Raw genomic sequence first — 23,443 nt, 5'->3', positions numbered from 1 at the left:
TCGATTAGCTAGCCTGTGAAATATACACACACACACACACACACACACACACACACACACACACACACACACACACACACACACAAAGACTTAGATGCACTAACATGGACGTGCAGCCAGACCGAACGAACAAAGATGCTCGGTTTATGACACACTCAGATTGAGCGTGACTTCATTACCTTCTCAGGATACCATTAATCCGCTACATCTTTACATGGCAAATTGTTATTTGCTGCTAAGTTAATACTCTGAATGTCATATAAAGAAACTTATCATTGACATATTATCCCCTTATAACATTGATATGGTTAGTGTGTCTGAAAACAGTTGCTTCTTAACAAATCTGGCAGATAAATTCATTTGGAGTCTGGATAAGATGATTTGGTGTTTTCTTTTTTAATATGTGCTTTAAACATGCTCACTATGGGCCCAGATATGTACTGTTCACTAAGGCTGCTGATGATGTAATAACATTAACAATAACATGAAGCTCAGAAACAACACTTCCTTTCGCTTCTTCAAATTCTCATCTCAACTTGGAATGTAAATCTATAAATCAGTGCTCCTAATTCTTGATCTCAACACCAATGTAGAGAGCAGGTACGCTTTATCTCTGATCCTACCAGGCAAACTCAAAGGATAGTCTTAATCATTAGCCTGCTAGCTAGATTAATGCCGCTGTGGAGTATTACCATCCTGAAACTCAGATGAGAGTAAGAGGATGGTTCCCGTAATGAGGCATCCATCTAAGTGCACCTGTTATATCTGTTTTATCTATTTTATCTGTGGACAGGAAGAGAAGAGAAAAGGTACTCTCTCATGTCTCCTGTGAATATGGCAGGTAAGACTCATTGGATTTGTGTCTGTCTCGGCCTCATTAATGGGCACTCTCCCAATTAGGGAAACGGAGGCTAATCAAAAGCCAGATATAGGACCCCACTGTAGTTCATCTTCTCTCATGCTTCTTCTTTGTCTTTCTCTGCCTGTCTTTCTTCTTTCATTGAAAACCTGGTACCCTTCTTGACAACGCACCAACCAGCAACATCTTTTTAAAATGCCACACTTATATCAAAGTGACAATTTTCTTTACAATGTATTGTCGAGAGTCAGCGTTATTTGGATTTAGCTGAGCACCCGGGGCTAATGCCATCACTGTAGGGAACTCTGTCACTGAGCACTTCTGGATCAGATACACTCGGCTGGATGAGTCCCCTCAAGATTGAGAGTAACAATCATTTTATTCACAGTCGGTGTCCTTTCTCTTACTGTGGCTTATGTACTCCAGAGCATAATTATTTAGAAGATATTTCAGGGGAATATGCATTAGAGATCCTAAAGGACATTTAAACAATAAAAAAAAAATGTTCTGGTGGTTGTGTAGTTAATGTGTACAGTATATTAAAGTGGTCAAAACATGAATATTTTGTGGAAAGAAATTCACTTTTTCAAAAGGGAATAAAACCGTTTTTTGGACATATTTGTGGAAAACAACATCTAAGCTTTGAGGCTTTGTATTTGTTGTTAGGAGATGAGCTGTCGAATTCCAGGGTGCATTTCAAGTCCATATTGCATAATCAACCAGCATTTAAGAGGACCCATTGCAAGCAAGGCTAGTTGGCTAACTTCAGCACTGATTCCTTCTAGACCACTCTTTGTTCATGTTATTTCAAAACCTGCTGAGTCTTTGACTTAATTTACATGCACAAAAAATTCAGTTTCTCTGCCCTCACTCAGAAGACGATAATATTCCTACTAATCTGTTTACATGGCTTAAGAAAATGAATATTCTACTAATATTCCCATTGACATGCAGCTGTGCATACTGCAAGTAATTTGTTGAATTAATTAATTTTGACAGTATTTCCATCAGTGGTGAACTTGTTAAACTGTGCAAAACATCCCTCTTTCATCCCTTCAAACACTGTCTAAAAAAGGTCATTATTGCTATATGTGCCACTTCCAAAAACCTGTAGATATTCAAGTCTTTCATGGTGTTTCAAAGTAGGTTTGATCTCATCTTCTGTCCAAAGAATGCTAAAAACAAACTCTTAATAATAGCCACTTGCTTCACGTCCTAATCAGAAAATGCTCCGTTTGCAATCAGGCCCTATTTGAAATATATTAAACCAATTACGCTGTTTTCACGACCCTTATCAAATTCAGAATATTGTCATATTTGGAATAATAGTAGAGTATCAGTGTGCATGTAAACGTGTTCAGCCGCAGTTCCTGCACATTTAGTGCTGTGTGGCAAATGACCAGACACGCACTAAGCACACCTAAATCACTTTAATGATTGGTTTTGGTATTCTGGCTTTAGAAAATATTGAGTTACTGTAATGACTGTCTAATGATAGTTGACTGTTTTAACAGAAAATAGACTTTTGTGACTGAAATTGGCTAATGAGAAATGTCATCAACACTGTCCAGGCTCTGGGTGGGTGACTGGTTGTTCACAGCAGCTAGCGGCGTAATTGTGAGGTTGTTTGTATTAAGCATCCATTGGTTATTTTGTGCAAAAGTACAATATAAATGTAACATTTCAAACGGCAGAAAATGCAGCAAATACAATGATTTGGGTGACACTACCACTGAAATTATGTTTTCTACTACTGACTTTTAATTCCCATATTGCTCACTCTAATAATTTTGTCACATTTTTGGAAATGCTAACTGAACTACCACCATCAAAATGCTACATAACATTCTGAAAAAAAAGGCACTGCATCTTCCCTTTGACTTGACTTTTACTCTGCAAACTCCCATCTGGACATGAATTTCCAGTTCCATTTACCAGTTCCTCACAGTTTGGCAACCACTCCACAACTAATGTCACTACAGAGAGTTACGCTATGCTAAACCTCTGCGTTGTCACCTTCCCCTAAAAAACGACAAGGCCAGCTCACAGTGAACATGAGAGACCTAGTTTTAACACCTCATCCAAAAACTTCAGACATCATTTATTGACTTTGTTATTTAGCAGCACTTTCACTCCTTGCTCTTGTCTTGGTAGGACAGAATTGGGGAGATGGGGTAAGATTTTCTGTCTAAGAGAAACTGGATATTATTTGAACAGAGCAGAAGCCATCGGCAGCGTCTGGGAAAAAGTGGATGAGATTACGGAGTGCTGTGTGACTCGAACAACTCTTGTCCTAAGGCTTGTACAAACTGATTTGAACTACACAATGCTCTGGAGAGATTGGGCTAGAGAGACACTTTTTGTTTGGTCAATGTGTATGTGTCATCGATATCAAAACAGAGAGAAAAGATCCAGGGTGTGAGAGAGAAATGTGCATAGTGGTGTGTAGCAATGGATTTGATAAGTCCGAAACAAACAAGTGGCCATTAGATAGTAATAGATGTTGCAGAAAGGACAGCAGAAAAATATTGTCTGTAAACTCCGAGGGTAGGAGAGATTCTGAAAGTAGTTTTTAAGCCAGCACTTTTTTGGGGGAAGATGCAGTCTATGTGTGTAGTATGTTAATGCAAACGAATCATTCTAATCAGGGCTAAAGAGAGGATCATATCATAGCCCACTGAGAGGCTTATCAATATCCCTGCTTCAAAGGAGAGGGCTAACAGCATGGGCCTGAGAAATATCTTCAAATTACTGCAGTTGTATCAAGGAATCAAGGAATAGCCCTCCTAATGAAGGAGCGAGGAATAATTATAGGGTAAATAATAAAACCGGCCGACATCAAATAAGCCTGAAATGGATTTTTCACCCCTGGCATGATTTTTGGCATTTTTCCTACACTAGAATATACTGCGCCATGCTTGCCTTGCAAATGTATTTGGCCTTGTCAATATTTTCAGCTGATTTTCTTGAGTGAGCTGAAGGCGCCATAAAGCAGTTTTGAAGAAATAAAATATAGTGTGTTGCGTATGCTCGCACCAGACGGCTCACACATACACTCTGACAGTCACATAGAGATCTGAGGATAGCTTAATTGAGCATACTTGGGCATACCGCAACATACTTGAGCTCCAATTATTCCCCTTTTTGTTCTGTCAGCTTCGACTGTTAATAGCTCGAGCTTATTGTTCATTATAAGTACAGGTTCAGCTTTCATTTAAATGGAGTGAAAAGCAGATTTAAACTCCTCACATAGCCGCATAAGTAAATTCACTTTGAAGCCAAACTCCTGTCTTTTTTAGCAAGTAATCTTTTTGACTTCCACGCACATATATTTGGCGGAGCTCGCAAGATGAAAGGTAAGGTAGCGGCTTGTCAAAAACTATTAATGTGGGAGTAAAAGTAATTATATTGGCATCTCTTTGAAAATCAGACACATTGTCGTGAAGTGCTTCCAGTGGATGCGGTTGCCTGTCTGTACTTGTAGGCTGTTGCATTTGGTTGAAAAGTTAATAATGAAGCCAAGCATTGAGCATAAAAAAGAGAGCGAGAGGAAGGTTAAATAGCTGTGATTTGACTACATGAAACATGATAAGAGTGGGATAATTTACTGGTTCCCATCTCGCATGAATGTAGTTTAACCTGCATTATAAAAACAGATAGTCTGCCGAGAGCCACACTGAATGTCTGGTTGGTTATCTTTTCTCACAAAATGCAAAATCAGGTCAGGCAGTGACACGGGCAGGCATCCAATCGATATTTGTTGTTCCTTCTAAATGAATGGAGTTAGTGTATGGGAAAATGTGTTGAGTAAATGTATGTTATATCTGTTTCTGCAGGTCACTGCCATAACGTCTTGTTATTGTGCTTAATGTTTGACGCTCACAACATTTTAAGGATTTTTTCCAGCTATCTGTGTGTTATTGAGTAGTAGTTTGTTTTAAATTATGATAATTAAATTCATGCCACAACTAATGGGAACTATTATATTGCATATCTGTCTGCAGAAAGGCCAGTATTTATAAGCCTATTCTTTTTTCTTTTTTTTGATTAACCTAAGCCACAAGCACTTCATGTACAGATTCTATTTGTCCGAATAAGAATTGGGCGGCTGTGGCTCATTAAGGTAGAGCCGACTGTCCACTAATCGGACATTTGGTGGTTCGATCCCTGGTTTACATGTTGAATTATTACAGTTAAATGGTAAACCAAAACATGTTTCTGAAAACATTTAAGGTGAGAAATAGACAACTCATTAACAGAATATTGGGTTTATATTGAAAAACGCTGCTTAGTTTTACTGTTTGAATTCCATTTTATCTGCCTCCGTTTTGAGATAGCAGTGCAGGAAGCAGTATGGTGCCCATGATCTGTTTACAAACTCTCCCTAGTTTTACCATGTGATAATATTTTGGTCCAACTTTGAGAGGGGACAGGGCGGGGGGTGATGTCCACACAGTGGTTAGATGGAGGGAAGTCTACTACAGTTCATTTACACACACTACCCACATTGTGTTGATATAAAGCTTGTGTAAAATCAGCAAAGTATCCCTTTAACAGACAGATAAGAAAGATAATTTAACTCTGCAATTAAGCACACAAGCCTATTTTCCAACATTTCAAAATATTCCTTTAAGTGCTAAACATTAAAGATTAAAAACTTAATCTATTCAGACGACTATGTTATATCCTTGAAGTTCATCGATCCGATGGGCTGAAAACTCTTGATGTTGGCTGACTATTATTGAGTCTTATTCATTGTTAGTGAGGTCACACATGCACACAGAGGAGCAGCTGTCTGATTGGCTACTTATCACCATGACATCAAGAATTTCCAGTGGACAAGACTGCTGTCAAGTTGATTGTGTCCAAGTTGACATTGTTCAATGAGGGACGTCTGCTGCAAAACAATCAGAGGTGGAACGTCGGCTGAGACCCAGAGATATAATACTGTTTGAGGTTGTTTTTCATTCTATGATCATGGAGCGTGTCTCCTCTGATATTCCCTTCACTCATTCACTGATGTGTTCATTTATTTATGGATCAGGCTAAGCAACCAACAGAGAATTCACATCAGCCTTCCTCTGGAGGAGCCCTGTCACATCTACATATTTTTAATAGCTCATAACTCAAACAGTCCTGGCTTGACATGTCCCATCAAAAAGATGCAACACTTCGTCTGACATCTAACTTTCTCGCCGAAAACCTTTGGATGTGTGTCCCATTAACTCTTCATGTCCTCCTGTCCACGTTTGTCACCTCAATATACATTACAATGACCTTCAAGTGCATGTGCAAAAATAAATGGCCTGTTATTGTATCTGAAGCATCTATACAGCAGCCTGTTAAAGCTCTTCAGAGCTAGAATACATACAAAAAATACTGGATTGTCTCCACTTCATTATTGATTATTAATTGCATATACGGGCTTGGCCTACACAAAAATAGCCAAATGCCATGAATTTTAAGATCTTGTGGGTGGAGTGTATTGTAAGTCCATATCTACCCCACCATGGCTGGCCAGTTGCCATGTACGTATATTCCTCCTCCTCCGGCCTGGAGGATAAAACAGTTTTAACAGCCAAATGAATCAGGGATGCAACAGCTTCCTGCCAGCTTTGATTTCAAGTCAATATTTACACCCAAGATTAAGGGAAGTGAAAAGCAGCAGCAGCTATTAAACAGAGGATTTATCATCGGCACTTAAAACACACTTGCCTCTTCAAAAATATAGGACTGACAACGAAAAAGCTGAATATGCAAAAGTCACACACCCAAAATTAAAACAAGTTATATAAATCACACTGGAAGTAATGAACAAAAGAACAGAAACAACTGTGTGTAACGCATTATGCTACGCATTGCTGTTTTTAAGCTTCAGGATCACAATGTCTGACACGACTTCGACGGTGGGCACTGGACACTATTTGTTTACAAGATGCTGGGATAAAAGTTCACCGGCACTGTGCCCGAATTCCAGCGTGGGGCCATTTCAGATTTGCAAATATTCATCAAATATAGATATTTATATGTCTATGGAAAATATTGAATACTTTTTAAACTGTCACGAAGCAAGAACATAAATGTATCTATACAGAAATTAGGAACCCTATTTTCTTTTGATCAATAAAACAGACCTTTATAATAATGAAAACTTTTTTTTAAACTGTGGCTCAGCATAGTTCATGTTCATGTTCTGCACATGAGGGCGTTACATTGAAAAAGCACTGCAATTAATATTTTTGTTTTCATATAATTGTCACAACTGTATGGACTAATTTGTCATCGACTGACATCAGTTTTATGATGTATATGCTGTTTAAAGAGCAATTCAGAATGGAGGAACACGTGTTGAGAAGTCTAAAAGATACTGGAATAATGTTCTGGAAGTAGAGCTTGGAACAATTACTGGAATGTGGGGGTTTTTTCAACTAAGGAAACAGTGAGCTACATTAGATAATAAGGCGTTTTTCCGCTATTTGGACCCTTCATGTTAACATGAAGATCAGGGTTTGAAATGAACTTTTATGTCCACCTGCCACCACGGCTTGTGAATTCAAAAATCTACCAGCCACTCACAAGATTGCCACTGTGATTTTGGCTGGTGAGTAAAGCAAATCTAGCAGCCACTAGCAGATTTTACCAGTATTTGGCTGGTGGCTGGTGCTAATTTCAAACCCTTGTGAGGATTCACATTTAGAAATGATCAGATTCAGTGTTACTGTTAATTTCTGAAATGCAGGTATGGGAAAGATCATCTTTCTCAAGGTACACTGTTCAAGTTTATGATTACGACTTGGCTCTTGGTTAAAGTTCGTGCTAAAGTTATAATCCTTAACATTTTTATGACCTGAAACCTCATTATTCAAAGTATTTTCTGTAATAATCATACAGTGTTTTTACATTATTATTTCTGTATAAAGTAGTTTTTTGGGTTGTAGTTCAGCATTCATATTATCTACACAGGGAAGTCAGAGGAAAATGATACAAAGACAGTTTGTATTAGCCAAATTATTGTGTCACCGTTTACAGTTAAAGTTTGTTACTGCTCATGCAAATGTAACAATTTGCCAAAGCTTTACATTACTAGAATTCAACTGTCTAGCTTTTATTGAGAAGCCGTAGTGTGTTTGCCAATCACAATCGCTCCACAAAAATGCATCTTCAAAACCCTAAAAAAGACCCTAACATAAAAAACTAAAATGGTAATTTTCAGCTTTTTTTGTCAGCAGATCCTTTGTAATTTTGCAACGGAGTAATGGAGCAAGAAAGAGCTGCCACACTGAGCTGTTAGATGAACACCTACTAGCAACAGTCTGAACACCTACAAATTTCCGTGCACATCTTTGGCAATAATTACTTTCTCACATATTTTCTTTCATTCTTCTATGGGTAAATTTATGTTATTTTTTCCTGTTCTTTTTTTTTTTTTTCCAACTTTCCCACTCTGTCAAAGTCCATCCATTCAGAGCACTGACGTCATCATATCCAACCAATTACCTTACCTCGCTACAGCTCTCGGATGCTGCTCTTGAAACATCATTGCAAGTCTGTTAGTCTGTTTCTAAGATGTACCGCTCATCTCCTCCCCATCGTCACCTCCAAGATTTTCCAGTGGTTTCCATCAACCACCTACTGGCTTTACTCCACCACCACCAGCGTCTCGACTCACGGGGATCCTGTTCCATCTCTTATATTCATGTAGGCTTATGATTAATGAAGTTTCACATCACAGTTTTTCTCTTCCTTCCAATGTGAGTTTAATTCAATATCCTCTTAAATGACAGGAAATTAAAAAAATAATGTACACTTTACATATGTATGCATTTATGTGTGTGTACGTAGGTGCATGCTCACATGTACTTTCTTTATTTCTATGTTATACTTCACATGGTTTCTAACATTTGGTGGAGGTGAATGGAAAAATATATATTTTTAACAACCGTGATATATTTATAGTTAAACTCAGTCATGACAATATTTTGTACATCGTCATTGCTGACAAATCCAGACATTATGAAACTGCTAAACAAAGGCTTTTATGTCTATTTTTCACGTCTTGGCGGTGCTTTTTGTGGATGGTGGTGGCATGTGGCTGCAAGCCAACCATCAGGATAAGGAAATCATTTGCCAATCTGTAAACTTGCCTTCTACAGACTTTTAGCTAGCTAGCTGCAAGCTGGCCAGGTCAAGGTTTTCAAATTTAAACATCAGTAAACAAAGAGGAAAACATGGAGAAGAAAAAGCACTAACTGAACTGCCATCCTCCTGGTCATTGTACAAGAGTACAATGGATGCACAAGTTTCCAACAGGATATCACAAACTAATATTCTTTGATTCAACTTTCACATTTAAATAAACAGAGTACTGCTTTCACTTTCATGTTGTGGGACATTTCTGTGTTTTTGGGACACTTATCTTTGGCCAAACGGAATGCCACTGTATTATTTTTTTCAGACTCTCTTTGAGAGCTGGAAAGAAGTTTGTTTTTCTGCTTTTTTTTTTTTACAGGCTGTGGCCTAACAGCTCCTAAAAGTGGAGGCTGCCTGTTAGCTTAGGAAGCACTTGATTTGATGTGTGTGATCATGTTAGCAAAAGGAAAGCCAAAATCATAATTCTGATAAATATTCACGTAATTGTGCAGCTCTTAAACGTGTAAAAAATTATCTCTGAGGAATAAAACTGAAAAATAAAACTCTACTACGATAAAGCAAAATATTACTGAGCCAGTTTTCCTGTGAAAGCATTTTCAACTAACACCTTATAAAACACTGAAAAAGAAGTAATAATAGTCAGTGTTACAAAAAACGTGTCCACTTACAATTATAATATCCTGAAATTGTTCTCTTTCTACCACTAGTGCCTTTTTTGTCCCCAGCTAAAGGTGGAGAGAAGCAGAAGGTACTGTACGCAGCAACAACAGACTGAAACATGTCTCAAAAAGCATTCTCTTGCAAATATACTGTCCATCCACACACTGTAGATCAAACTAAATCAATATACTGTATTATGCAATAGACAAACACTCCTAATTGTAGTATGTTGAGTAAGAGTATGTCTAAAGCAGCGGTATAGTGTTGGTTTAACATGTAAACCTGCATATTGTTGACGCCTCCATACTATATTTTAGCCTTTGCCTGGGTCGTGAATGAACAAGGAATTCATGGGGAGTTCTTATGTGTAACAAAATAAAAAAGTGAATGTGCACAATGCTTTACTATGCTGTAATTATCGGTGTCCACGGAGGAGGACATTGAAATAACTATGGTGTCATCAGCCCAGTGTGTCTGAGAGAGGATCATTCATCAAACACTATGGACAAAGCCAGTCAAGATCTATGACACAGCATTACCATTACTCTGAGAACCTGGGAGCGTTGAACAGTAAAGAGATTTATATCCACCCGTTGCTTCACATGAATGTTGAAGCTGGTGGTATTTCATGTAAAGTGTAGAACAGCCATGCTTCAATACCTATCTTCCCTTTCTGCACTATCTGATCAGATTAATACACTTCGTCGTCTTCAGTAAATGAAAGAGGTCTAGGACTGTCAACGGTTAACCATTCATCACTTAACTGAGAGAATATTTCTGGTTACACATTTTGTTACTCTTTCGCTACAAGCATGCGCAAATTAATGTTGGAGCTAGCTAGCAGCATATCTCATATTGTGATTACTGCAAGTAATACCATCCTAACCCAACAGCAATGTTGCAGAAACATTGTGCTCAACCTTCGACCCCCCAGGTTACCGGGGTGAATAAGCGACTCAAATTTGAGCTGCAAACCCCCTTTAGCATTCATTACTATCACTGTTGGCACTGTTAGCACCGTGGTGCTGAGATATTTGACAATGCTAAGAGGTTTTGTAGCTGAAAAAAGTCTCCCAGGGCAACCTGGGGGAGGAGCAGTGGGTAAACAGGACATTAGTTTGTAGTATCACAAACCACAAATAAATAAAACAGAGAGCTGTCTTAACGTGGCGCCTCATGTTGTGATTTCATTACAGTGCAAACTCTTGATCTCGTCTTATTCAAGGAGCCACCTTACGCGAATCTGACAGGAGTGAGTTATGAGATGCTATGACTTTAATCTATTGCAACCGCACAAACATTGGCTGACCTTAATTTCTGTGCTTATAACGCTCGGTGCTTGAAGGTATTAGAGTTGGATCCTTGTCTTGTTCTTTTGGCTCCCTGCATCTCTCTCCCTTTCTGTCTCTTTAACCAGTTGCCCATCATTTGTCTTGTCAAAAGCAGAGGGTAGACAGGAAAATGGAAGCATGCTGGTGGGTGGGTGTGTTTGCCTGCGTGATTACTGGAATCTTGCGCAGTGTCTCTGACCTGTTTCACACAGCGCTTTGTGTGTTTTTACAGCACTGTGAAGTATAAAGTCAATCATATCTGAACCTCACATATATCAGTTGGCCCTTGCACCATTCAGTCAGTTAAGTATTCATCAGATAAACCAAGATGTCCTTCCGAATGCACAGATGAAAAGTATGTTATTATCTATAGAACGCGTAAGAAGTAGCACAGACGTTTTTCTTTAATATCTCTTTTTCTCAGAACGCCATCTGATGTTGTTTAACACATGTAAGAGACGCCAGATACGGAATAACAGAAAGGAAAAGGGGTAATACTGCACCCTTTTTCCATTTTCTTCACACAGAAATTGAGATGGTGCACGAGAGAGAGAGAGAGAGAGAGAGAGAGGAAACTGGCTGCAGCTAACAGAAATGATTATTTAAAATGAAGGAAAAAAGAAATTTTACAATAGTCACACCTGGTATTTCAAAAGCAAACCATGCTGGGCTGGGATGTTAGTTATGTCCTTAACTGTATTAAAAACCTCAAAGGACCGTGTTAGAAATCACACCTGAAGAACAATAATGTACAACAAAGCTGACAAATAGCCAGCCATTAGCAGAAATTTAAAACGTGCAAAACTGACGGTGACAATATGAGCTGAGTATTCTAGTTCATCACAGAGATACAATGTATTTTGTGAATGTCAGCTGCAGATGAGTTGGTGCCTGACATTTGCTGTCCTTGTGGTAAACAACTGCTAAAAGCACAGCTAAATGTTGTCAAGGAAACCTTCATTTGAAGTTTTCTTACATGAACATATCAGTCCGGATGACATGCCATCCATTTTTGTCTGAGCTACTTATTTTTTACTTATTTTTTTCCTGGTAAAGTGAAGCATGACCGAAGTTGTCAAACTACTGGGTCATTCCAAGAGTGTTTTTGAAACTTGGTTTTTCTATTACTGCATATGTGTCTGAAGTGTGTCTTCAGACATACATAAGAAAGACAGTGATGCAAATAATTATACAACAAGTGGATCTGACCAGACAATCTTGTAAACTAGTTATTCAGAATGTGATCAAATCAGCATGACAGCTTAATTTAAAAAAACAGTTACTACTACGAGTTGCTGTTAGACTGCTGCTAGACAGCCCTGTTAATAAAGGTGTGTGCGTTCCTTGTCGGAGAGCAAACATTTTTGTGACCACATTGAAAAAGTTGTTGAAAGGCTAAAAGCAACAAATATGGATTGAAGCAATGAGATAAAAACATAATTTGGGGAAATGATTACACCTATTTTTGATAAATTTTGACTTTTTGACCTAACAACACTCTGGAATGAACTATTGTTCGAAATGTTTGGATCATAGAGGCTGTAACTGTGAGTGTGTGACACAGCGATTCCTTAACAATGGACCTAAATAATGTTAACATATTAGTAGGTATGGAATTTTGGCCCCTCTAGTGTTAACATCACTTTTTATTTATCTTCCCAGATCTTATAAACACAATAAACACAGAGCCGCAGGTTTTTGACTCACAATGGCTGGAAAAATGTGCCTGGTTCAGACACAATGAGGAGGAAATGAAGAAGAACAGGAGGCTGAAATGTTTTCCTTCTGTAATGGGCCCACATTTTAGTGCTGTTTAAAGGCTTAGTTTGCATCATGCGGACTATTTTCCTCTTTTCTTTTTAAATGGATAGTTCAAATTTTTGGCACTTTCAGTGTAAATTACTGTATTTCTATTTTTGTATATTCCATTTAAAGAACCACTAAAACACACTTAAATATAAAAAATCTTACTGAAGGACACATTTTGCTATCTTTTTGAGTTGTTATAAACTGATTAGCTTTAAGTATCTGAAACTGTGGTTAACTGGCATGAATTTAATATTATGAAATTGAAAAATCCCAAAATTTTTGCCACTGCCTTAGGGAGCACCTACCACTACCGCCATTTGGAGCCACGAAAAACCCTGCCTACAGCAGACGAAAGTGTAATACTGCGACAGTTTCATACATATTCATATTGATTGGTGCAGGATTTCAGAATATTATCTACCTTTTTACCCTTTTTTTAAATCATCAGCTAGACTAAGAACATTCACAGTGAAGCTTTGAACCTGCAGTGATCTGTAGCACTATAGCAATTTGGATATTCCCCACGTCACTAAGAGCAAAGACTGACAATTCATTCTGTCCTAACATCAATGTGATGTTAATCACTGAAGTCATTTATTTCCCTTAAACTATGGAGCCAGCTGGAGGCTGCAGCAATAACAGCACTCTGATATTCCTCTCCATAGCCACTCAATCAGGATATTAATTGCCCAGCTATGTCCTCCTGTTATCAATCTCTACCAATCACACTTTATTAAATAAAGATACAATTGCCTTCTGGTACACACACACACACACACGCACACACACACACACACACACAAGCGGGTTTTATCATTATGTATCTACTGTCGACGACTCTGCAGCTCTGGACACACAAAGATGATCAGCTCAAGACTCATGTATCACTATCAACACTAAACACATAGTCCAGGCTTTCCAATTAAAATCCTTTTGCATGTTTCTTTCCACTGGTGTTTGGTGCGTTTAAGTGTATGCACATATGTTCAAGTATTATAACGCTGAAGGTTGAGGCGAACATTCTGTTCAATATTTAGAGCTGTAAGGAGCGGTTGTTTACCTCTTCTGATGTACCCCACTATTTGTTGTCCGTCCTGCCCACGTGAAATGACTCAGTGGCTTGTGGGCTGCCGTAGAGACGGTTTTAGTTTGGAATAATGATTCTTTTAGTTGATCAGATCTGCTTTACTACCCACATTAAAATTTGTCAAATCAAGCTTGGTTCAGAGTTTATTGTCAATTTCATGCATTTTGGAGTTGTGGGAAATGGTTTTAGTTTTGGGCTGCTAATTGAAAAGTGCTCAGACGTCCTTTCTGCAAACAGAGTATCTCATTTGTGCGAGAAGGAATAGTAGAGCACATAACTTTAGTTTTAGAGAACAGTTTGTAGAAGGCCACCACACAGACTTGCTGTGGTAGTGTCGCAGTTTTATTGTGTTTTGGGTTTTTTTTTCTGTTTTTTTCACTTCAACCACAACCCAACACTAAACATCACAGTGGCTACAGAAAGCAATGCAACAAACAACAAAGGAGTAATATCAAAAGTTAACTGATGCCTCAGTGTCCTTTGGGTCTCACACAAATCATACAGGGGATTCCCTGGATGCAAAAAGACTGAACATCCAGATGGCTTCATTTGTGTTTCACATCAGGGCTCATGCAAATGTTAGTATGTAGAGCATTGCAGGCTCGGAAACATAAAGTTTAAATATCAAAAAAAAAAAGTTTCTGCTCAGTTTGTCAACTCTTCTGACTGAAGGCTAAAAGAAAGTGGGACAGAAACATGTCAAAAAAAGGTGAGGATGTTCACATCATTATCAGTTAAATGATTTCACTCGATGTTTCACTTCGCCTTTGAGCACAGACAAAATTGAATGCTGGGTTCAAATTAATTGCCTTTGTGCTGTTATCATCCTCCCACAGAATGGCTTTTATCAAAATCATTATCTAATGGCTGAAAAATTCTGGTTAAAGCTCGCACAGCTAGCAACAACTCACTCATATTCTTTTTCATGGAAGCATAAATGACCCACATCCATTTTCCTCCCACACCCTCGCCTTCCTCACTGACACTACAGTTAACATAATGCTGCAGTGCATTACCCAACAGATCCACAGCTGCAGAAAGAGAAAAAGGAGCAGATTAGTACCTAATAGCAATGTCGGGGCTCATTCGTCATTATGCTGACCCGCCCACTCACCTTGTATCGATGGATGACCCCATGTCAATCATTGACCAGGTGTATTATTACCCACTGCAGCCAATCACAACCTGACTTTTAAATCACTGCCGGGCTGCCCTGCATTTGAACCTCGCGATAAGGTCATTTAATATGTAATATATTTCTAAAATATGAATAAATGTAATGCCTTTATCTCTCAGAGTACAATCATTAAAGTGCTGAAGTTCTGACTCAAATATTTTAGTAAGATGGAGCATTCAGCGTGCCTTTTCAGTGATGTTAAAGCATTTAAAAAATGCATAATCAAATAATATATACAGTTAATTCATCCACTCTTTATCTTAAAATGGCGTGGGAACTGGCACTACACATACTAAGTCTGTAGTGGATGACAGAGTGAAAGGGTAAGAGCTGCAGCCTGTCGGTTGTGACCGTGGGTTGGCATTATTACTGTTATTCAGAAAGTGTAACTGCACGCATCTTGCAGAGGCCACCGGTTATTTATGATTGTTAAGCACCTGAATTGATGTGTCGCAAAAACATAAAACAAGAGTCTTATGAACGTACGGTTACTGATTACAGGCTGTTCTGTGTGTCAGGAAGAGTCTGTCACCAGTGGAGGATTTGTGAGGCTTGTGTGACGCAGACTGAAGCACATTCAGGTCGAGGGAACAATACAGTACACAGGCCATTAAGCTTTTAGACACAGTAGAGAACAACTGTCATATTTAATTGCAAACACACATGCAACTGCCGGTACATACACACTATGTTTGTGTGTGCCTGAAAATGAGAAGGGAAAAGTAATCGATCTTTTTTTAACCATTTTAGTGATATTAATAACTGACTATTTGCTGTGACCTCCATCCCTCTGATTACTATTGATACAAGACTGTGTGCTCCAATCTAGCACTCAATGTATGCAGTTTATAATAGGGGTTGACCGATATTGTTTTTTCATGGCCAATGCCGATTATTATTATTATTATGATTATTATTTCCAATAAAAATGAAAATATTTGAGTCAATATTTATAATTTGGAATATTACTAACTCCAACTCAAAACTTTTTTTAAAAGCTTTAAGTAAATGTTTAATCAAAACTGAAACATCATATACAGCAAGTTCCCCACAACATTTGTTGTCAGGTGAAAAATTAAACAAAAAATGTATAAATAAAAACATCTCCCTGAGGTTTTACACAGTAAAAGTTCCTTCCATGCTGACACTGTCTGCAATTCTTAATTAGTTAATCTGCGGTAATGAACATAAATGCTGATACCGATAATTGGCAAAATGCCAAATATTAGTCACAATAATAAGCTAGGCTGATGATCTGTCGACCCCTAGTTTATAGGGTTATTAACTGCTCGAAAACTGTGGTTTTGTAATGAGTTCAGGATATCAGACAGAATTAGACAAAAGTCGGTTTCTCATTTTTAGCTTGAGTAAAGGTGCCTTTTGCTCAGAGCGAACTATTATGGACAAGGCTATTTCCAGGAACAAAAGCCAAAGTTACACAGCTGACGCTTGAAATGTTTGCCGTTGTTACAAAGTAACATCTCCAGTCTCTCTGTCTTCATCTGTTCGTGTATGTACTATAGAGATCCCAACAGATAACGTTTTTCTGTGGGCCAACAAGGAAGTTAGTGTCACCCTGCTTCCCTCATCAAAAAGCCAATGGGATCATTGCAGAAAATAAGCTCTGTGGTGAACAAATGTTTATGATACATACACGCTTTGTTCAGCAATATCATCTTCACAAATTAACACCACCACTTTGCTCAAATGCAATTGCCAGAATTAAAAAGCTAATGTTACCTATAAACAAATTACACTTTCGTTGCGTTGACAAGCTGTAAAGCCGTGCTCAACGTGATGATGTTCTCTGGTCTTATTTAGCCATATGTCAGCAACCGCCTATTTGAGACACATTAAAGCTTGTGGGATATTTAATGACAAAACGTGAAATCTCTTAAGCTTGTGTTGACCACAGACCTTGTTTCAGGCTTCTAACCAAAAACCCATTACGCCACCTCGTCATACTCTAGAAAAGGTACTATATAAAAGGTAAAGAGCTGTCTTACCTAAAAAGCTGGTAGTAAAAATGATATGTAATTTGTGCCACACACTGCCAGTAGATTAGAAGTTTACCAGTATTATGGTACAATACTATGAGAAATTTTTTATTTTTCTAAACAGAGATATGTTATAATGTAGATAGTTAATGATACATTCACTCTTGGCCTTGGAAGTTCTTAAATTAGGTAACTGCTAGTTAGCAAGGCATGCCAATGTTAATTTAGCACACTGTTAAATCCATGCCTCACGTAGTATATTTTGTATTTTCTAGTCTTGTGTCCCAGGGTTACAACCACAGAAACAATAATGAAATCTTGGAAAAAAAAGATAAAGGTCAGTGGCTATGAATAGCCTAGACAGAGCACTCAGTTCATCTTCCAGATTGCATCTTTATCTTAACTTCAAATAAAGTGCTTAAAACACACACATTCATCTTAGTGTATCAGTCCATAATGGAAACCAAAGTGCTATAAATTGCCCATCAGTCCTGTTGCTGTGCACTTTTATGAAATAGCTGTCAATATCTCTCCTCATTACAGCGTACTTCTTACACAATACTCCACCTATAACATTCTTGAACATATTTTCCCCTTTATCACTTAGCGATTCATGGCAACTACAATAGCAAAGTGCCATTACATTAAACCACAAGCACTACAACATAAAGATTCTACTTAAACCAGAGCAACTGTGTACCCTCTATTGAAAATCAAGGAAGTTATCAAAATAACCATTTCTATGGAGGTGTGTAGGAGCCAGAATAATAAAACTGTGCAGAGTAAATGAATCTAGCAAACTGCCTGCAAAACGACACACAAAACAAGAAAAATACCCAGAGTTTGGTGCCTGCCCAACCTGCCCAATTGGATCATATGGGGGGCACATTGTTTTTTAGAGAGGAAATCCAAACACACTACTTCGCCATGTGGACAAATTAGAAGTCTAAAAGGGGCTGCCGTCGCTATGTTACGATTGGGCAATTTGAGCAAGGGTATTAACCATATTCCTGAAGCAAACAGACAACAGAAGTTATTTTCCTGTGACAACAAGAAGAACACTCATTCATATCTTTCTAAGTTTATTCTTAAATTTGCCCTTCAGAAAAGTCTATGTCTGACTCATGTTGTGTTCTTCACACCTGTGTTCTTATAATGATGAATCCCAAGTCCTCGTAATTTGACAGCATGTACCAGTTCATATTAATTAGCACTGGTAAACACCAGAAAAGTCCCCATAAAAGGCCATGAAACTGCAGTGCCGTGTGCACACACAAAGACTAAACGAGGAAAATTTTAGAAAAAACAGTCTGAAGAGGGCAGAGGACTGGACTCTGAAAATAAAGCTTCTGAATCTGTTTGAAAGTGGAGGTGCTCCTGGAGAAAGTGAACGCCACACCATCTGTTATTTGTAGTGTCAGGTGGATATAACATCACACAAAAGATGCATGAGATGCTAAAAATATGCATTAATTAAATCTTTGACTCGCAAATCGCAAACTTTGTGCATTACAGCAGAACGGCTGAGTACAGACATGAGCGCTGCTCAATCTGGGGGGGGGGGGACAATTACACGCAATATTTCTGTAAGACAATAATAGCTCACTTTGATCGCTGCTTTGTCACTGTTAATCCTGTCCGTCCAAACCGCCAGTGATATTCTCTGGCACAATCAATTATAAGATGGCATGGTATCTAATAACATAAGTGATGTGAACCACAGTGGTATCATAGTGTTTATTTTAAAAGGCCATAATGCATTTTTTTAATGAAATAATATTTTTATAATATAAATCCTATAATATAGAACTGTAGAATTGTAGAAAACACATCAACCCATTATTATGCAAAAACATATGAGCAGAAAGTGTGTGTAAGACTGCTTTTTTGTATCCATAGATTCTGTTCTTACCTAAGAACAAATCCCAAATAAGGAAATATTGGCTAATGTCAGAATCTTCATAAAAACTGTGTAAGTGGGATTTAATAACAAATTTCTTCTGAAGAACAGTCAGTGAATGAGGTCCAATGCTACTATATGCTTTAGATTATTCTTGCTGTTGGATGGGAGGGGCTGTTTTGAAGTGGACCTGACAGGATTAGAATAAGTGACTGGTGAGTACATGTAGCCTATTGCTATTCAGTGGACTCATTTCTCACTTAAAATCATGACCATTGGGACCTCATTTAAGGCTGAATAAAGGTTCACAGTCAGAATCTGAACTTTAGGCTATTATCATGGTAATGGCTAAAAAATCAGAGCCCTGCTTTCAAAAGTCACCAGAAATGAGAGCTTAAAGGCAGCTTTCTGAAAAATTGCATCCCACAGGAATATACCAAGTGAAAAACTAAGGAGACAAGGTAGAGAGAGAAAAAGGGGGGAAACCAGATGAGTTCGGCTTGGGTTTTCTCTAAAACGTTAACCTGGGCTGTCTCTCTCCCTGTCTCTGACTGCTACAGACAAAGGGACGTTAGGCATGATTCTGCCGGTGTCATTGGAAGACTAATGAGATGGCACCAGGCCCATGAATGGCTCATTGGCCTGATGCACATTACTGTCTGTAAGTGTTTCTTCATCCCGTTATGGCCGACCATGCAGCAGATTTTCTACCTGTATGTGAGATTGTGATGAATAACAAAAACGCACAGCATGATGGCCCACAGTACACCATCATTACATCCAAATGTTAAGGCCTGGAAGCTATTCAACCGACACCCACCTGGTGCATTCAACCGTTAAGATTTGTTATTCCAGACACACTGATTTAATTAATTCACATCTTGGTCACAGGAAGGAGTGGTGTCGTGTCAAATGCACAGCTACAAGCAAAGTAATTCATTGAGAGAAAAGAATTCATTAACAGAGCAGGCGACTGATCGATCCCTCATCCAGTTTTAGATATTCTCTGGGTGTGAACACAGTAAATGTCTAAAAGGATGGATATCAGTGAATCAACTTGCAGGCCCATACTCATGCAACTTTAACTCTCAAATGCTCAGGATTTAACTGACATGATTTCTGTGTTGTGCATGTTTGATTTAGTGCAGCGGTGTCTAAACTTTTCTGAACTGGGGCCAGATATATTAGGATCTCTAATGATATTCAGCTATTTTGCTGCTTGAAAAAGCTTTTCCCATTTGTTAAGATTTATGAAATCAGCCTAAGTCACATCTCCAGCTGACTTAATGCTGAGGTTCTAATTCATAAATAATCAATGCTATCTTCTTGCTTCAGCCAATCCCAAGAGATCCTTTACTTCTCCTCAAGAATTTAACGCTTCTAGATTAACATTCCTGGTCTATTTCACAACTTTCATGGAGGACTTTGATTGATATTTGCCTCATTATTATTAATAAACCAGGATAGATTCCCAAAGGAAAAAAGGACACCTAAGTATGTAAAGAAATTTAAAACAGTACCATACATTATCCATAAAACTCAAAAACGGGTGTTGCCCAGTCCCCTGAGGCTCATCTCCAGGCTAGATATGCTCCTTGGCATGAAAAGGAGGGCAATGAGAGAGCAGAGTGAAGCAAAAAATGAGAACACAGTATTGGGTGGTATTTCAGCATGGGATGCCCAGCCAGACTTCAGGGAGGTAATTAATAAACAACAACAAAAATGTCCAAGCTGAGACCTCCAGGGGCACCCTATGCTTCCTCAGATCTCTGTCCAGGAAATGAAGGCTGGGCTGGGTTTATGTGGATCGGGGATCCATCCGGAAGAATAATCCTAGAAATAGTAAATATGTTTCCTGGTCTAAAGGGGATGGGGGGTTTAGGGTTAACAATATCTGTCACTTTCTATAATAAAAATATTTTTAAAAACCTATCTAATTAAAGACATGAAAAGGTTGGAGGAAATGTCTTGAAATTAACATGTCTGCTTAAAATGACATTGGATATGTAGATTTGTGATAAAAGGACTAAATCATATTTTTATCGTCATCACAATATGAACATGCACAATCAGCTCATCGCAGAAGACTGCTAGAAATGTGATGGATTAGAAAAAAGATTTGCAGTAAATTTTCCTTTTAGCAAATAACTCTAAGAAGGATATATGCCACATTGGCAGGTAAATGTTTGTCCCAAATTAGGAACAGGAGCCAATACCCCAAAATCGGTAGCCAACGTTACCTTTTTCAGTGCTTTACTCTCTGTGTAACAAGAAAAATATTATTTCAATTGCAAAAACTAAATCAGAATTTCTGAACTTCAACATTTTTATTCATTAAGAACATTTTCCTTTTTGTCAGGTTGGACAAATAGTTCTGGCCAGCTTTGCATTTCACATTAAATATTCAGCAAGCGTCTGTGTCGAGTTTTGAAAAGTGTAACCACATGCTTTTGGTTTGCTATTGCCCTTGGTGTCTTAACCACAGACACGTTTCTCACACGGACATCAGCAGATACACACTCATCCTTATCTAAGCAGCTGTCTGCACCAGCTCTATCCAGGCTCGCGTCTTAGTTGTCTCTCAGAGGTATAACCGCGACCTGAAGCATTTATTTATGCTTCAACTCTATTTTTTACTCATGTAAACAGGAGGTTGGTTTTTAGTGAATACATTTATCTACATTTTGCAACCTGTGCGGAGCAGAGTGTGCTCCTCTCTGGCCAGAGAGCAGCACAGTCTTGCAGCACGTTTGCCGAGCAGCCGGGGAACAAAACATGGGAACTTGTTAGTTAATAAGGAGCTGCAATGTTAATTCATGGACAAACTGTATCCAACATGGTACACCTGTCTGCCCTGAGAGTAACTCTCTCTCTCACTCGGCCAAACACTCGCTACCCACACACACTACGAACTGCACTATCAGGTATCAAAATTTCGTACTGATTGATTTAATGGGAATATGCACTTGGTAGTACCGATGTAATTCAGTTGGTGCCCTTAAAAGTAACTGGTTCAGTTTCCCAACCGTAGAGAGTAAGGAGTAAAGAGAAAGCCTGATGAGGTCTATCTAACACAAAAGGAGACAGAGTGCAATCACTGATAAAGCCTTAGCTTGTGGCTTCCTTTGATGCCTGACCGGTTCTGCAAAATAACAAATCCCTTCAGTCTCAGGCTGCACACAGAGAACCTGACAACTACTCTGTATCTCTTGGACTATAATAACACATTGAAAATATGGATGGTTGGGGAATTTCGATGAAAACAAATGATTGAAATAGTGGCATCAGTGAGAGCAGCCTCTCAGTTGTATGTGATTCGGACAAAACTTTTATGTGGTGCCCTTTGTGTTATAGGCATAAATGTGCCATTTAACCCTTCGAAACCTGGGCAAATTGGCCTGATTCCTTAAAAAATATAGATGGGTTAGGGTTAAGTAAAGTAATTAAGTAAGTAAAAAATCACCTCAAAATTAGCTAAACAAAAAAACAACCAAATGAACAAGAAATAAACAAACAGGAAAGTAAGAAAAAAAATATTTTATTTAATTTTGTACATAAAATAATTGTAAATATATATTTATGATAATCAGAAATATAGTTCTCTGGAAAAAGAAAAAAAGCTTTTTTAAAACTAACTTTCTAAATCTACTAATTTCTTGCCACATTGCTTGTTGCCTTTTTTCATGTTTTTGAGAAAGTCAAACCAATTAGTTCTGGGTTCAAAGGTTTAAATACTTGTGAAAGGTGTCTGAATGCAGCAAAAGAAAAGTGACATCGGTCCAGGTTTCAAAGGGTTAAAAAAAAAAGAAAGTTTAAATATTGGGAACTAAATGGGCAGCAGAGTCCTGACAGAGAATATGTCTTCTCAATTAATTTAAAAAAAGGGGTCACTGCCTCTGACCACTGACTCCACTGTATACAGAGATGAATTTATTAACAGCAACGCAAGACTTGAGAGTCACACAGCTGATCAAGATCCTTTCGCATGTTTTCTCCATCATGCATGCATTGTATGCTAAGAGGACATAGTGTTGTATAAGGGTGCTATGGCTGTTTTATTAGCTCCCTCAAACTCAATTTCCATTTAATTTGAGAGCTGGCTCCCCGAGTCTGGGCCTGGCAGCTAAAGGTATAAATCTGGCCTTATCTGGCCCCGGCATGCACAGTTCATATCCACACACCCTGTGCCAACAACAGATCTATAATTCATGGCCAAGCACACCCACGTTATTGGCTGCCCATGTATTAGAAAATACAACACAGGAAAAAGAATTCAATGTAGTGTCATCCAAACAGTTCAGAAGGCAAGAGGGTATGTTTTCTCTCCCCAGGGACAAACCATGTGACACAAACTTCTCTGTAGTGCTATTACACATAAAAGAGAAGAGTGTACTGCATCGAACTTTTTACATTTACATTCCGCTGAGTGGCTTCTTGAGTCGTTAACGCCAAGGTGAGGGTTAACATTAATG

Source organism: Plectropomus leopardus, chromosome 9 (assembly GCF_026936395.1).
Source record: "Plectropomus leopardus strain MGB_pleo_1.0 chromosome 9, ASM2693639v1, whole genome shotgun sequence".
In the NCBI taxonomy this organism is placed as follows: Eukaryota; Metazoa; Chordata; class Actinopteri; order Perciformes; family Serranidae; genus Plectropomus; species Plectropomus leopardus.
This window is presented reverse-complemented; position numbering follows the sequence as displayed.